General features: G+C 36.3%; 1 protein-coding gene across 18 annotated transcripts in view; it reads left to right on the forward strand.

Annotated features, from left to right (window-relative positions):
• The window catches only part of TP63 (tumor protein p63), a 262,688-nt gene that overhangs the window by 151,310 nt on the left and 97,359 nt on the right, over window positions 1-14,019 (forward strand). The window lies entirely within an intron of this gene.

Consider the following 14,019-nt stretch of genomic DNA (forward strand, 5'->3'; position numbering starts at 1 on the left):
ACACACACACACACACACACACACACACATGCATGCATGCATGCACAAATACATATACAAACACAACAATAGGAAAATATAGCACTTATAATAAAAAGTTGGATGTTAAAAAACGATATTCAACAAAATGTTAGCATTTTGTTATTTCTGGAAAGCATATGCTTCGATCTGACATCTTGGCCTTCCATTCCCAAAGCTATGGCTTTACAGCACTGGCATTTTTACCCAGGGGGCAGGGCTGACCCCTAATTCAGAGACCATGGAGCTTTAAGAAGTCTGAGGAAATGACTGAGAAAAGGCAACAGCTCTAAATGGAGTTGTTCTAACTACTGAGGACTTGGGACATTCTCTTAAAATCCTTGAATTTCTTCATTTATCTGAAAAATGTACATACTAATACTAACTTACACCACTAGGTGGTTAGGAAAATTAATGCATGTTACTGAGCCTTTGAGATCCACGTATAAGCATTGTTTAGTGAGTGCAGAGACTTGTTACTTCTTTGTAACCTGCTTAAATCAATGCATGATATTTACATCAGCTACTCCCGAATTCTGAAATCAAACATTATCAGGTATACTTGAATTAGCTCTTTCATGGAAATGTTTGTGCTGAGTTCAAATCTACATGAACTATTAGCTAATTTTTCATTGTGAGGATACCTTAGAGCAAAAAATATAGATTTTCCACCAATATATTGTTCCTTTTTCTTTATGTCATTTAAGTATCTTAAGTAGCTGTGCAACTTGACTACTTCACTTGTACAATATGAAGATGAGCAAACTGAGGGACAAATAAATATCCAAGTAAAATAAGAGGAATATCCTCTAAATCACTTCCCTGATTCTGGACAAAAACAGGCTCTTATCTTTGTAATTGTCTTTAGAAATCATTTAGCTCTGCCCTCATTTCACAAATGAGGAATCTGAATCCAGAGTGGTTAAGTAACTTGCCCCAAGGGCATGGAGCTCCTATCTCCTAACTCCCGGTCCAGTGCTCTTTTCTTCCAAAATACTCAAAGTTCTCAAGTAGCCACAGTGGATATATTGTCTTAGATTTTGTCCAGAATCTTTGTAGATATGTTAGACAGAGACCATATTTGGATTCATGCTGATAGCTGAGGGTGGCACATGGAAGGAATCTGACTTTTTCATCCATCAAATCTCGCTGGGAAACTTTTGACTTCGTGAAAGGTGAAGTTTGTTTACATTTTAGTGGATATCAATACTTGGGACCCTGAGCCTTAGATTTGGGTATTCAAATAGCTACATGGTCCCATTAGTGTAAAAAACAATTCAGTGATGGCTTTGGTAGGCGGTTGTGCTAGCATCATTTCCTCTAGATCATTGATTCCCAAGCATGACTCATCCAGAACTGCCTAGCAGGCTGTATCAAATCCAGTTGTTGGGGCTGTAGCCCTGCAGAGTCTGATGCAGGAGGTCTGGGGCCACATCCAGAAATCTGTTTTTAAAAAGCACCCTGGATGATTTTCAGGATCATCCAAGTTTTTGGGCCACAGGAATTACGCATACCTTTAAGGAAGCAACCATCTGCTTTCTACTGTTGACTCTTAAGCTGTCAGTAGGTGTAGAATTAGATACATTGTACAAAAAATTATACTGTATTTTGTAAGTAGGTTTTTTTTTTTTGCCTCCTAGGCAGTGCTCATTTGGTTAATTATAGGTAGAAAGAGAGATCATTCTTCCCAATATACGTGTGAAGAAATGAATGTTTTGTCTCATATAAATTTGTAGTGTTACAGAGTACAGTCATATTCTTGCATACTCAAGATCAAATTATATTATGAGAGTTTTTTGATTTTTGTGTATAAAAGAAGGAAGCATTATTACCAGTAACCTATGGGTCTTATATATCAGCCAATAACCACGTCATCCTTTAAGTGCATAAATTTTATGGATGCAAAGGTAGAAGTAAAGGAGAGGCAAATCCTGAACATATTTGCAAACTTTGTTTCTGAAATGTATGTTCTAATCTCTTCTGGCTTCCAATTCTCTTCTAAACTTTGTATCTTCTAAGTTTTAGAAGAAATCACAATTTTCACTTATAGCTATCTTGGCCACTTACAACCTTTCAAGCAAAATAGAGGAAATTGGGTTCCTGGGTGGGAGGGCGTAGGATGATGTTGAGAAATAAATCTAACTGAATTACAAATACTCAGCAGTAAAGAGAGTATTTTAATGAATCAGATGATAACCATTAGGGTGCATTTCATCTCCACTAAATCTTCGTACCAAGGCCAGATTCTACATGAATGTTGGTACGTATTTGTGTAAATGTATTTTTAAGGCCGGGCGCAGTGGCTCATGCTTGTAATCCCAGCGCTTTGGGAGGCCGAGGCGGGCGGATCACGAGGTCAGGAGATCGAGACCACGGTGAAACCCCGTCTCTACTAAAAATACAAAAAATTAGCCGGGCGTGGTGGCGGGCGCCTGTAGTCCCAGCTACTTGGAGAGGCTGAGGCAGGAGAATGGCGTGAACCCGGGAGGCGGAGCTTGCAGTGAGCCGAGATTGCGCCACTGCACTCCAGCCTGGGTGACAGAGCGAGACTCCGTCTCAAAAATAAATAAATAAATAAATAAATGTATTTTTAAGACAAAAGCCAATTGATATCTTATGCTTTAATACTTATTCTAATCATTTACATAGATGCATCATGTGCAGTAATCATTTTTATTACCTATTCACAAGCAAAAATATTAGTATAAACTGGGTACAATAAAATAGAGAAAAGAAATATTCAAATAGATAAGAGTTTTGTTAAAAAAGAAAAAAAAGAAAGGACACATTTATCAGGATTCCTATTTCCCGTACATAGTATGGATGTTTGTTTGTTTTTATAAGTTAACGGGACCGGTGGTTTAACTTGTTATTGAAACATGCTCGAAAAAATCAGGTAGCTTATTTTGTCCTTGCTTGATATGAAACCACTGACATTTCTCTGGGGAAAATAAGTTTAAAACTCTTTAGTTATCAGGCAGTGGGTTTTAATTTTTTATATTGGTTAAATGTAACCGTGGATTTGAGTACTCTCTCCTAATTTCTAACTTGTGTAATCATTCTTGAAACCCCAAATCTAGATTTTAAAAAAGGAGCCTTCTAAAAAGTTTTCCTGAAGTTTACTTTTCAGTTACAAAGAGTAAAATAACTTTCTGAAATGCCTTCTGTAAATCGTGGTGGTGGTGCGGTTTGTTTGGGGAGATTTGTTTTGTTTTTAAAAGAGAGTGCACTTTCTTATGAAAGAGACAGGGAAAGTTTTACCTGTCTGTCTCCTGGGTTTTTTTTTTTTTCTTTCTTTCTTTTTCTTTTAAAGATTGGTGATAAGGAATTCTAACTACTTAATGAGATGGGAGAGGCCTCACTCCATTGGAGTGGAGGAGTCCAGGTGGAAGTTGATGGATTGGACAGGTAAAGAGAAGAGTCCCGCCTCCTCATGCCTATAGTTGGGTATATATTAGGAAACCTTAAATTATGTACAGAGAGAGAAAGAGAGAGAGGGACTTGAGTTCTGTTATCTTCTTAGTAGATTCACATTGTAAGGGTCTCAGAGGGGGTGGGGGGGTTGGCAAAATCCTGGAGCCAGAAGAAAGGACAGCAGCATTGATCAATCTTACAGCTAACATGTTGTACCTGGAAAACAATGCCCAGACTCAATTTAGTGAGGTAAGGATTTTAGATTTTAGCACTCCACTTAGAGATGCTTTTTAATTTTTTTTTTTTTTAAAAACTTACGTATTTGCGGTTCTCGGTCACCCAATGTAATGTTTTGCAAATTGTATATAGGAATCTCCTTTTCTTGGTTAATGTTTTCTGTGGTGGCTGTAAGATTTTTTTTTTTTATTAAGTAGGAAATGAAACAGTAGGAGAAGATGAAAAAGAAAATAAAATCTGGGTGACATTATGTATTGAAAAAATAATATTCAGGAGTTTATAAAATCGCTTTTTATGAAAACAGACTCAGAGAGCAGATCACACTCTGCTAGATACATCGCAATGAATTCTCTGATGGGTATTCATGTACCAGTAAGAAAAATTAGTTGACTGTGTCTTAACTTCTTAGCATAGTTCTATTTCCAGACTTCATCTTAAAAGCAAATGAAGCTTTTTTCAAAATAATCAGGTGAGATTTTTTAAAGCCATCTTTGTTTTTAAGTCTGTCAATCCAGAGACCCACCTAAATCCAGAAGGGGCTGTAATAACGTTTCTGTCGTCTGGAGGGTGACTTGTACTTTCACGTGTGATGACAAATAAAGTTATTTTGGAGGGATGCATTGTTAAATATTTATACATGCATACATGTAAATGTGTATTATACCATACAGGATTTTACTTAAGGGATTGATTATTTGCATTTCTGATCTCTTCTCAGCATGTTTGTCTTAGGTATTTAAACTTGTGCACAGAGATAAAAAAAAAAAAAAAATCCTGAAGAGACTGTAAGACTTTGAGGAAGTTTCCTAAGGTTGAGGGAGGTCTAACAACAATATTAGTTTACATTCCTCAGAATGGGGCAGCTGTGTTGACACTAATCAGATTGGGTGGATGGGGGGAGTGTTGTGGAGACAGAGAGTTCGGTGTTTCAGATAAAAATGCTTGCAGGTGAGTGCTTGGAAAAGTGGACTAGAGTACTCAAATTGAGCTCCTTAAAAATCAAAACAAAATGCATAGTAGTCCAGTGCAGACCGCAAGAGGAAGAGTGGAGCAGAGGGCTGCAAAGCAGGGCCTGTGCTATCGTATTGACCATGCTATTGTCTAGACTCCTGAACTGTGTAAATACAACAGGGGAAATATCGAGTTATCTAAAGAGGGAAAAGGAAGTGCCTATTTTTCTTTAAAACATTCAAGCAGGCTTGCTTGTCCTCAGTAGAGAAACTTGAGTTTCTTGTTTTGCTGTAATATTGAAAGTTAGCTAAAAATGTGACCAATTTGTTTTTAAATAGGATTAGCTTTTAAGATCTTCTTGATTCTATTGGATCCAATTTTGTCCAGTTTTAATCATTCAGAAAATGATCTGTCCATCATGTCATACCTGAGTTTGTTTGTCTTTATTCATGAACTATTTCACACACAGTATTTATAAGCCGCCTAGGATCTTGTAAGTCAAATGGGAGAAGCAAAATCTGTTCATTGATATCTCTAAGTGAAGCACAAGGTTGATGTAAAGTGGCAAGAAATGATTATTTTTAGGTTAGATATAATGTGAAAGAAAGCAGTTGCATTAATGTTGTGATTAGAGGATATTTGTAGAAATTATTTCCTTTTATGGAGGCAAAAGAGTCATGTTGTATGTGAGAATATGGCATGCTTATGAAAGAAAATAGTTTTATACACAGGTTTTAGTTTTTCAAAACTTTAGGTAAATATGTAATCAAGAGCCACAAAAGGCATCACTTATCTGTTTTCTATTGGAACGCTGCTAAGGTCGACGAAAAGTATCTGTAAAAAACATGGCTGCACTTCCCTACCTTTCTATGTCTTTTTGCATGTTGCCTGCATGACTTTCATATCCTTCCACCAGTGCATGTATTAGGTTATAATTTCATGGCTTGATTTCCATTCTATTACGTAAGAACAACTTTCTTTCTGTACAGGATTATGCTTTCATATCTAGTCCTCTAAAAATTCAGTGCTACATCTAAGTATATGAAATGCCTGGGACCACATGGCTCTGAGAACCATGAATTTAATATAAAAGTGATCGTGTGTGGGGATTTATGTTTATTAGTAACTGTCAATACAGAAAAAGCAACCTAATATTATCACACAAGAATTGTTAAACATTGGGTAAATTAAAAATGAAAAAGGCATAAAACTCCCTGTAAGAGTGAAAATTATTTAAAAACTGTAACTCGTTCTTTGACTTCAAATAAATGTATAGTTTAATTTGCTAGCAATTTCTTTGAGTTGATAACTCAAAAACTATATAAGAACAGTGTTCCTTCTCTACTCCTTTTTCCACAACTTTTGAATTCTTCCCCAACCCTTAGCAGATCTGGATTTGGGGGAGCTGCTAATTAACAGGAAATGGTCCGGAAGGGAGGAGAACATGAGCAGGATATAACAGGCAAGGCTGAAGGCTCTACCCTTAGGTACAGCGGAGAGGCCGCAAGCAAGCTCCACTCCCCAGTGCCGGGCTAGGAAAGACAGAGCCTCTGGGAATGGTCTCAGACTTGGAGATAGAGAGGGTCAAAAGAAAGGAACTTCTTCACAGATCAAGTTTTAACTTCAACTTTCTGGCAAAACAAAACAAAACAAAACTGGGCTGTGTGTGTGGCGTAAGTGTGTGTATGTGTATGTGTGAGTGGGGAGGATCTCAAACTCCTTCTTAGAAAAAGATATTTACTAAAATTCCTCATCCGGGGTTTTAGATGATGAAGGAAAGACACTTTGGTAAATGGGTTACAGTATTTTCGAACTAAATGGGAGGTTCATATATGGAAACACCTCATTTTACAAATCAGGGTTAATAATTTTTCTTTCTTTAGTTGAGAGAGCTATATGTACATGATCGTGTTGCCTTTACTCAGCCACTTTCTTTTTAATACCAAGGAGAGATGGGATGATTCCTAGCAGATGCTCCAAAAATGTTTCCATGAAGAACTGTTGTACAAAGCCAGTTGAATGCAAGAAAAAAAGTGTGGAGACAGCGGTGTAAACTCCCTGTAGCCCAGGTCATTCTTACTTAATTGACTTCTTTGTCTGCTTGGTCTAGGGAAAAAAATCTTTCCTGTCCTAGTACTATTTCTACTGACTCAACCCATTTAAAAGATATGGGTGTGAGTTTTCTATTGATAGTTAATAAATGTATTAAGCTGTCCCATGAGGTACTTCTGAGCTATTTAGCATCATAGGAAAAAGCACAATGGGTGAGAAGCAGAAGCTGCAGGTTTAATTCATGTCAGCCAGGTGGTATTCCTCACTCCATGCTGTGGCCATAGATTGCACTACTTGTTTTACAGTTGGTTGTCCTCGAGCCCGGAGGGAACTAGGAGAAAGACATCTTAGATCACAGATCACAGATCATACCTTCCTTCACTACTACTGGAAAAAAAAAGATTTTGAGACAATAAATCACTTATCCTTTACCTCAATAAGGAAAACCATGTTTGGTTTGTTTTGCTTTTTAGAAGAGCAGTGATTCTCAACAGGATGTCACACGTGCAGCAGAAAGCATCAATGGATGTCTACATTTTCTAGAGCAACCAAAAAATTATTGGTTTCTTTTTCATTATACGTACATTGTCTGAATGCAAAGTTGCTAAAACATTCCTCAATGACTATGTACAGAATTTAGATTCTGCATTCTGCTTATAAAGGGAGTATATATCTAATGTCATGAGATTTTAAAAAGGGATTTGGATCAAACAGTTGAGAAATATGTTACCACAAATACACCCTAGTTTTCTTTGATGTGCATATGATTGCTTTGGGTGGAATCTGAGCTGGTAGAACAGAGGGGCACAGGTAAAAATCCTTCCTTCCTAGTATAACTTTTTTCTCCTCTTGAATATTTTTAAATTTCTAATTGTTTTATGTCAACAAATAGAATGAATACAGATAACAAAAAGATACTTCTGTGAAAAACTTGATGATTTCAATAATTTATAAGTTTTACTATTTTGAAGATAAAAAATTGTTAAACCCAAGTGGGCGCTCAATTTTCTTTAGATGTATGTTGAGGAAAATGTCAGATGACTAATATAGCATTATTGTCCAGTGCCAATTTAGTGGAACCTACAAATGGTATCCAATAGAGTACTACATTTTGATTCTGGAAGAGAATGGATTCAAGTATCAAGGTGAAACATTTGATTCAAAAATTAAGTTTTAAATCTTATTCCTAATCTTAAGGACACAATCTGTGGGCCCAAGAAAATAGTGAAATGTGGCTTAATAATGGGTCACCTCTCTAAACATTTTATAATTTTTACTTATACTCTTTGATTAAGTTCTACGTTGTCAATATTCATGAAAAGTAGTATTGAGAAAGAGAAACAGGTTAGAAGAAGAACTGACTGACTCTTAAAAAAATGTTCACTGAGCATCAATCATATGTAAAATGGTACATAGGCTCTAAAAATAATTAAGAAACAATTCCTACACTAAGAAGTGTATAGTTCATTGGGGGAATGAGCTAAGTATGCGTGCAATTATAATACAGGAGAGATTTTAAGTGTGTGAGCAAGATAATATAAAGCATCAAAGGGAAAGAGAATCCATGATGTAGGAGGATCAAGAAAGTCTATATGCATATGTAAGATGAAGCTGCCCTTGGAAGGACAGATGGAAATTTCCAAGTTCTAGAAATATAAGAAGGAAGGAGGATTTTAGGTGAAGAAATAAGCATCAGCAAAGGGAAGGGGGGTGAGGAGTGAATGCTGATACACTCAGAAGCATCAAATAGTTCAAATGCAATTGAAATTATGAGACGATCAAGAAATAAAGTTGGAAATGCAAGATAGAGTGGCTCAGAGATGACCGTAACACTGAGAGGAGAGTACATTTATTATAGTGACAATGACAAGCCATAGAAAAGTTTTGAACAGAAGAATGGTGTAATTGTGTAACTGGAGTTCTACTAGAGAGCACAGGGAAAATAAATGGCTTTGCTTGAGATTGCCTAGAAGTATGAAAAAGCATTTCTCTGCATTGCACATTGGCTGCCTGTTTTGCAGAAATATCTATCACTTCTCTTGGACCTTTGGAAGGATACGAATGGATTGTTTCTAAAGTCTCATACAACCTGTGTATTTTCTGCCCAGTGCTCTTTTTAATAGCTATGGTCCCTGCCATAGACAAATTGGGAACTATTGGTCTTGGTTTGTCTTTATTTATGCCTGCTATTCTAGCATAATTACTAATAGCACACCTTTTCACTTTCAAAACTGTCGCATTTAGAAGATAAATTATATAGTCACTCTGTAAAGACCCCATTCCTTATTTAATTCTCTTCCACACACTAACACTCCACCCCAAAATGAAAAAGTAGTATAAATTTGGCTGTAAGCCAGATACAATGATTTTGACGTGCCATCCACAAACCATTCTGATTATTTCCCCACTAAAGGAAGCATTTCCTTCCAACCCAACAGTTACTGAAAACTTGTAATAGTCACTGTGATATGCACTGTGAAGAAAGAAGAAATTAGTAATTCACAGCTTCTAGCCTCCGTAAATTCATAATCTGAGGGAGTATATGAGGGGTTCATAAATGACTCCAGTATAAAACAGAATTGGTAAAAGATATCCCAAGTTTTAAAAGAGTGAAATAGAGTTTAAACTGTTTATGATAAAGGTAATATTTTATATGGTTTGAGAACTGAAATTCAGATGAGGAGTGAGGGGAGGAAAGACATTCTATGTAGGGGGATAAAATTTATAAAAATACAAGGGAGGACTGTGCCAGACAAGATGAAGGAACATAGTATATTGATTTAAAAAGAAAATATGTTGGTTTAAACACTGATATGTATTTACTATTTGTGTCAAAATGGAATGCTTTTGTAGAAATAGCAACAAAAGTTAATTGGAATATTGATCTCACTAAGAGCGGAAATCTATGTGTGTTTTAAAAGTGTGACCAGTGTTCAGAATTCGAGATTCAAAACTTCACATACTCTAGGGATGATGAGTGACATCTTGCAGGAAGGAAAAAAATTAGCCCAAATGATTCCTTGGGCTGAAAAGTTGAGGATTACCTTTTCCCATTCCTTAGACTTCTACAGAGACAGATATGGTGTCCTATTATTTATAGGGACTTAGTAATGACATTTTAAAACTAATCAAAGCTAGGAACAAAATTCAAACTGCCTCCCTATGTTTATTATGAGTTAATTTTATTTATTAAATAGTCATCTTAGAAATAGGACCAGAAGTCTTTTCTCTGGTCACTGCTCTAAATGCAAATAGTAATCCTGAAGCTGCATATAAGACATTTATTCAAAATGAGAATCCCAGCTGGGAAATAAATAACAGAGCAGAAGGAAATGTGAATATCCCATTTAAAAACCAACCCCACCAAATAAAAAACAACAAAAATTTAAGATATTATCTTTGCCATAAAATTTTTAAATTTGACTTTGGGACAAGGAAACATACGTAAGATGTAATATGTGAAGATAAATATTGGGAGAAGACATGTCTTTTCCCACATTAATATCCTCCCTTTCCACAGCCTCCTTCGTCACTTCCATCTCACCCAAGAAGACCATGTGGGCAATTGAAGAGATAATAATAGGGCAGGTGAGGGTAGGCCATGGGGGGGTAAGGAGTGAATCAGTGACTTGATTTAAAGCCAAAGGGAGTGGATAAGAGAACTGGGCTTCAAGATAATAAACTGGGCTTAGAGGAGACATCTAAGCTTGTACTCATTTCTTTCTCTTTTTTTACCAACCTAATCTTCCACTTTCAAAAAGTAGATTTTGAAAGCATCAAATGTTAGCATATGATTGTCCTACAGACATTAGGGGAAACAGTGAGTTTCCACTAAATACAACCTCCTTAAAAGAAATAAGTAGTTCAATGAAGTGTCTGTAAAATCTTTTCAAAAGTCTTACTTTATACGTCCCCACAGTTGATTTCCTTAGTTGGTCTGAGAATATAGCACCTACACTATTCAAAAACCATTCTTTTCCATTTTCTGCAAAAAAATTTATAAATTTCTTATTTCTAAGTTGATTGATTTCATGTTTGATATGGACTAACTTTATATATTCTGATTTTTAAGTTGCTCAAGTTTCTTTTTCAAAGACAAAGTACAAATGGATCATTGTATGGATTCAAGCTGAGATGGCTTCACCAGATAATGTTCACTTGTCAATTTAAAATTCAGTAACTTGGGTTAAGATAGAGCACATGTTGGTTCTAGGTGAGGGAATAACTGGCAAGACTAAAACATTTTTGGAATGTTAGTGAATGTGTGTGTAACGTAAATCGATATTTCATGCAAAACTTGTAATCTGAATTGCATCTTGTCTGTATTTCTTAAATGACAAAAAGATTTCCTTATAAAAGCCGAAAGAGGGAATTTTGAGTCAAGCTGTGGTGTGTTGCCAGAGGCGGAAATTTATGAAACACTCTCGTCAGCTATGCTGGAAACACTACAAAAGAAATAGTTCTACTTTCTTATTGGTGCTAAAGCCACTAATAGGTGCAGTTTAGTATAATACCCCTATGAGAATTACCACCCCCGAAGTGAGCTTCCCTTGGAAAGAACTCTGTACAGGCATTTTCTTTTTCCTTTTAAGCTTGCGCAAAACACCCAAAGGGGCCATTTCCAATCCAGCCAGTGATCTTTCTCAAGTTTATTCTTTCTCAGATCACAGAGACAATGGGGAATATGCCCTGTTTACTCAAATCAGTCTGGATTAGTGTCACTCTATTGATGGAATCAGAATTAAAAGGAAAACCATTACCCTCTCAAAGGGCAGCATCAGATGTTTGGGGAATGGCATGATTACTTTTAAATAGACCGTGTGAGACTCTGTCACCAGACTGAGGTTGAGGACTCCACAAGATACACATGAAGAGAAACAGTGACACTGGGTGAGGCAGAAAGCTCTTCATAAGCCTTAGGCCTGGGAAATGATTTCAACAGACAATCCCAAAACGCTTGAAAGGCTAAAAATCAGAATGGTGAGATTTCAGAGAACAGGGCTTTTCTGCCTTCTTTCTTCACTCCAACACCTCACCCCCAAATATTTATCTCCAGGTCAAATCCTTTCCAGTCATTAAGCCCTGCTGGGGAGAAACTTCACCCTGAAAAAGCTCTCCGATTCCCTCATTCAGGATAACACTTCCATCCTCTGAACTTTTTTACTCTGTTTCCTCCTCATTGCTTTCTGTGTGCACCAGATCCTTCCTCCCTCCCTATCCTTTGACTGAAGACTCTGGGAGGGTAGAGGATGTGTTATGCTTATGTCTGTATCCCCTACAGGGCCACTCAGTAATGTTCCCTGAATGTGATAAGGACATGCATCTGTCGCTGTTGCTTGAAGGGACATCTTCACCTAGGAATACATGGTGTATTGTATATACTTGAAAGGCTGTTTGTAATTGACTTGTGCATAAATATAAATAAAGCGAGCCCACATATTATACAAGCCCCTTCTATCTATATGTTCTGCAGGTAACCAAATTGTGTCATTTTCCTTCACATCTTGCAAGTCATTTGTTGTTGTTTGTTTGTTTTAATAAGCCCAATATTATTTCCATTATCTTTTAAATAGCAAGAAAATTTCTGAAAGACAGGGCAGATGATTTATATGGTATCAAGTAATTAGTGTAAAGTATGTGCTGCTTTCACATAATTGATTACTCATAAGGACAGAGAATGTGTTTGATTAAAAAAAAAAAAGATTAGACTTTTATCTTGCTTTGCAGGCCCTTTTAAAAAGTGTTTTCCTGCGTCTGCACTGTTCCCTTGATTGAGTTTATCCCCTGCAGATCTCTGTCCTCACCAGAGATGGGGGTAGTTTGATCTGGGTGAATAAGCTTGACGATTTGCAAACGCTCTGTCCTTTTAATTCTCTATAGTGTTATCACTAAAGGATGTCTGAGAAATCTCAAAGCAATTTTTCTCTTAAACGTGGTATTCCAACTTTTGGTTTTGCTCATATCTTTTATAATAGGATAAATAGAATAAAATGAATAAGATGAGTGTCTTTTCAAAAGTAAGGTATGTCTTCTGCATAGCTCAAAACTTGAGTTTTCTTTTGCAGTTAAAGTGACAGCTGAGAGGAACACTCCAATGTTATATAAGTCACCATATCTAATTGCAAAGTAATCACTAAAAACTTTAATTATCTCAAATATAATTTAAAAAGTAGCAATCAGCAAAGAATTTGACAAATAAAAGCAAATTCAGAACTCATGAAACAGTATTCACTGCTTGAATGCCTATAGTCTGACAAGATTGAGTAGTACACTCCTTGTTTCAAGCCTCAGTTTTCCAGTTGCAAATAAAAACTAGCGTTTCAACCTTTAAGTGTTTGTTATATTGGAGCATAAATTTATATCATTTGCAAGAAAGGATTTATAAGTCTGATAAACTATAATCTCAGTTCCTTAAACATACATTCGTAAACTGTTAATTATGGCTTTATTCTAAACTGAATTCTGGCTAACTGGGCATAAAATCATGAAAATTAGGCAGGGAGGGACCAATTTTGTGGCCTATCTACCAGAAACTAAATGTCTTTCTCTAAGCTTGTTTCTGGGTGGTTTCTTTTCAAAGCAAACTGCATTTGGCCATGTGTGCCATCAGTAGGAAGTGAATAATTATATGACCACAAAGATATAGGTTCTTATTGCTGACCTAGATGCATTCAAAACAAAACCTAGACCATCAGGTTAAAAAGCACTGCCTTGGCACAAAAGTGTGTATGTGTTTGTTTTAAGGAAGTAGAAGCTCATTAATAAACTTCCCAGCTAGGTGTGAGCTACCAAGTATTACTCATTGCGTTGTGAGTGACAGGACTGGCTATTCTGCTACTAGTTCCCATAAAAGCTGAAGCTAAAAGCACAATTCCCACCTACCAAGACAAAGCTAAACAAAAAGTAAAGATCATAGAGATTATTTAGGGATGCACTATAACATTTGTCTGACAGTAGCATATAAAGAAATGAATCAAATTTGGACACAGACTTACTTCAGGATAAAACAAATGATTAGTTGTATTAGAATAAAAGAGATACTTTCTGCAAGTAATTTTCATGTTGAAGTGTTTTGCATTTATTCTTTTAAGAACTGTTTCCTGAGCATCTATTATGTTTCAGCCATTATCCCAGGTATTGGGGATTCAGTACTAAATAGGCCAGATATATTCTCTCATTAACTTATTGCCTAGCAGAGAAGACCAACATTTTTTAAAAGTTTAGACATATAGTTAATTTATATTATGATTATGTGATACAAAGGGAAAGTGCTATGAAAATGTGGAACAAAAGAGAATAATCTGTCTGAACAATCAAAGAAGACTTCTGGGAGATGACATCTGAGCT

The sequence above is a fragment of the Symphalangus syndactylus genome, chromosome 17 (assembly GCF_028878055.3).
Source record: "Symphalangus syndactylus isolate Jambi chromosome 17, NHGRI_mSymSyn1-v2.1_pri, whole genome shotgun sequence".
NCBI lineage: Eukaryota > Metazoa > Chordata > Mammalia > Primates > Hylobatidae > Symphalangus > Symphalangus syndactylus.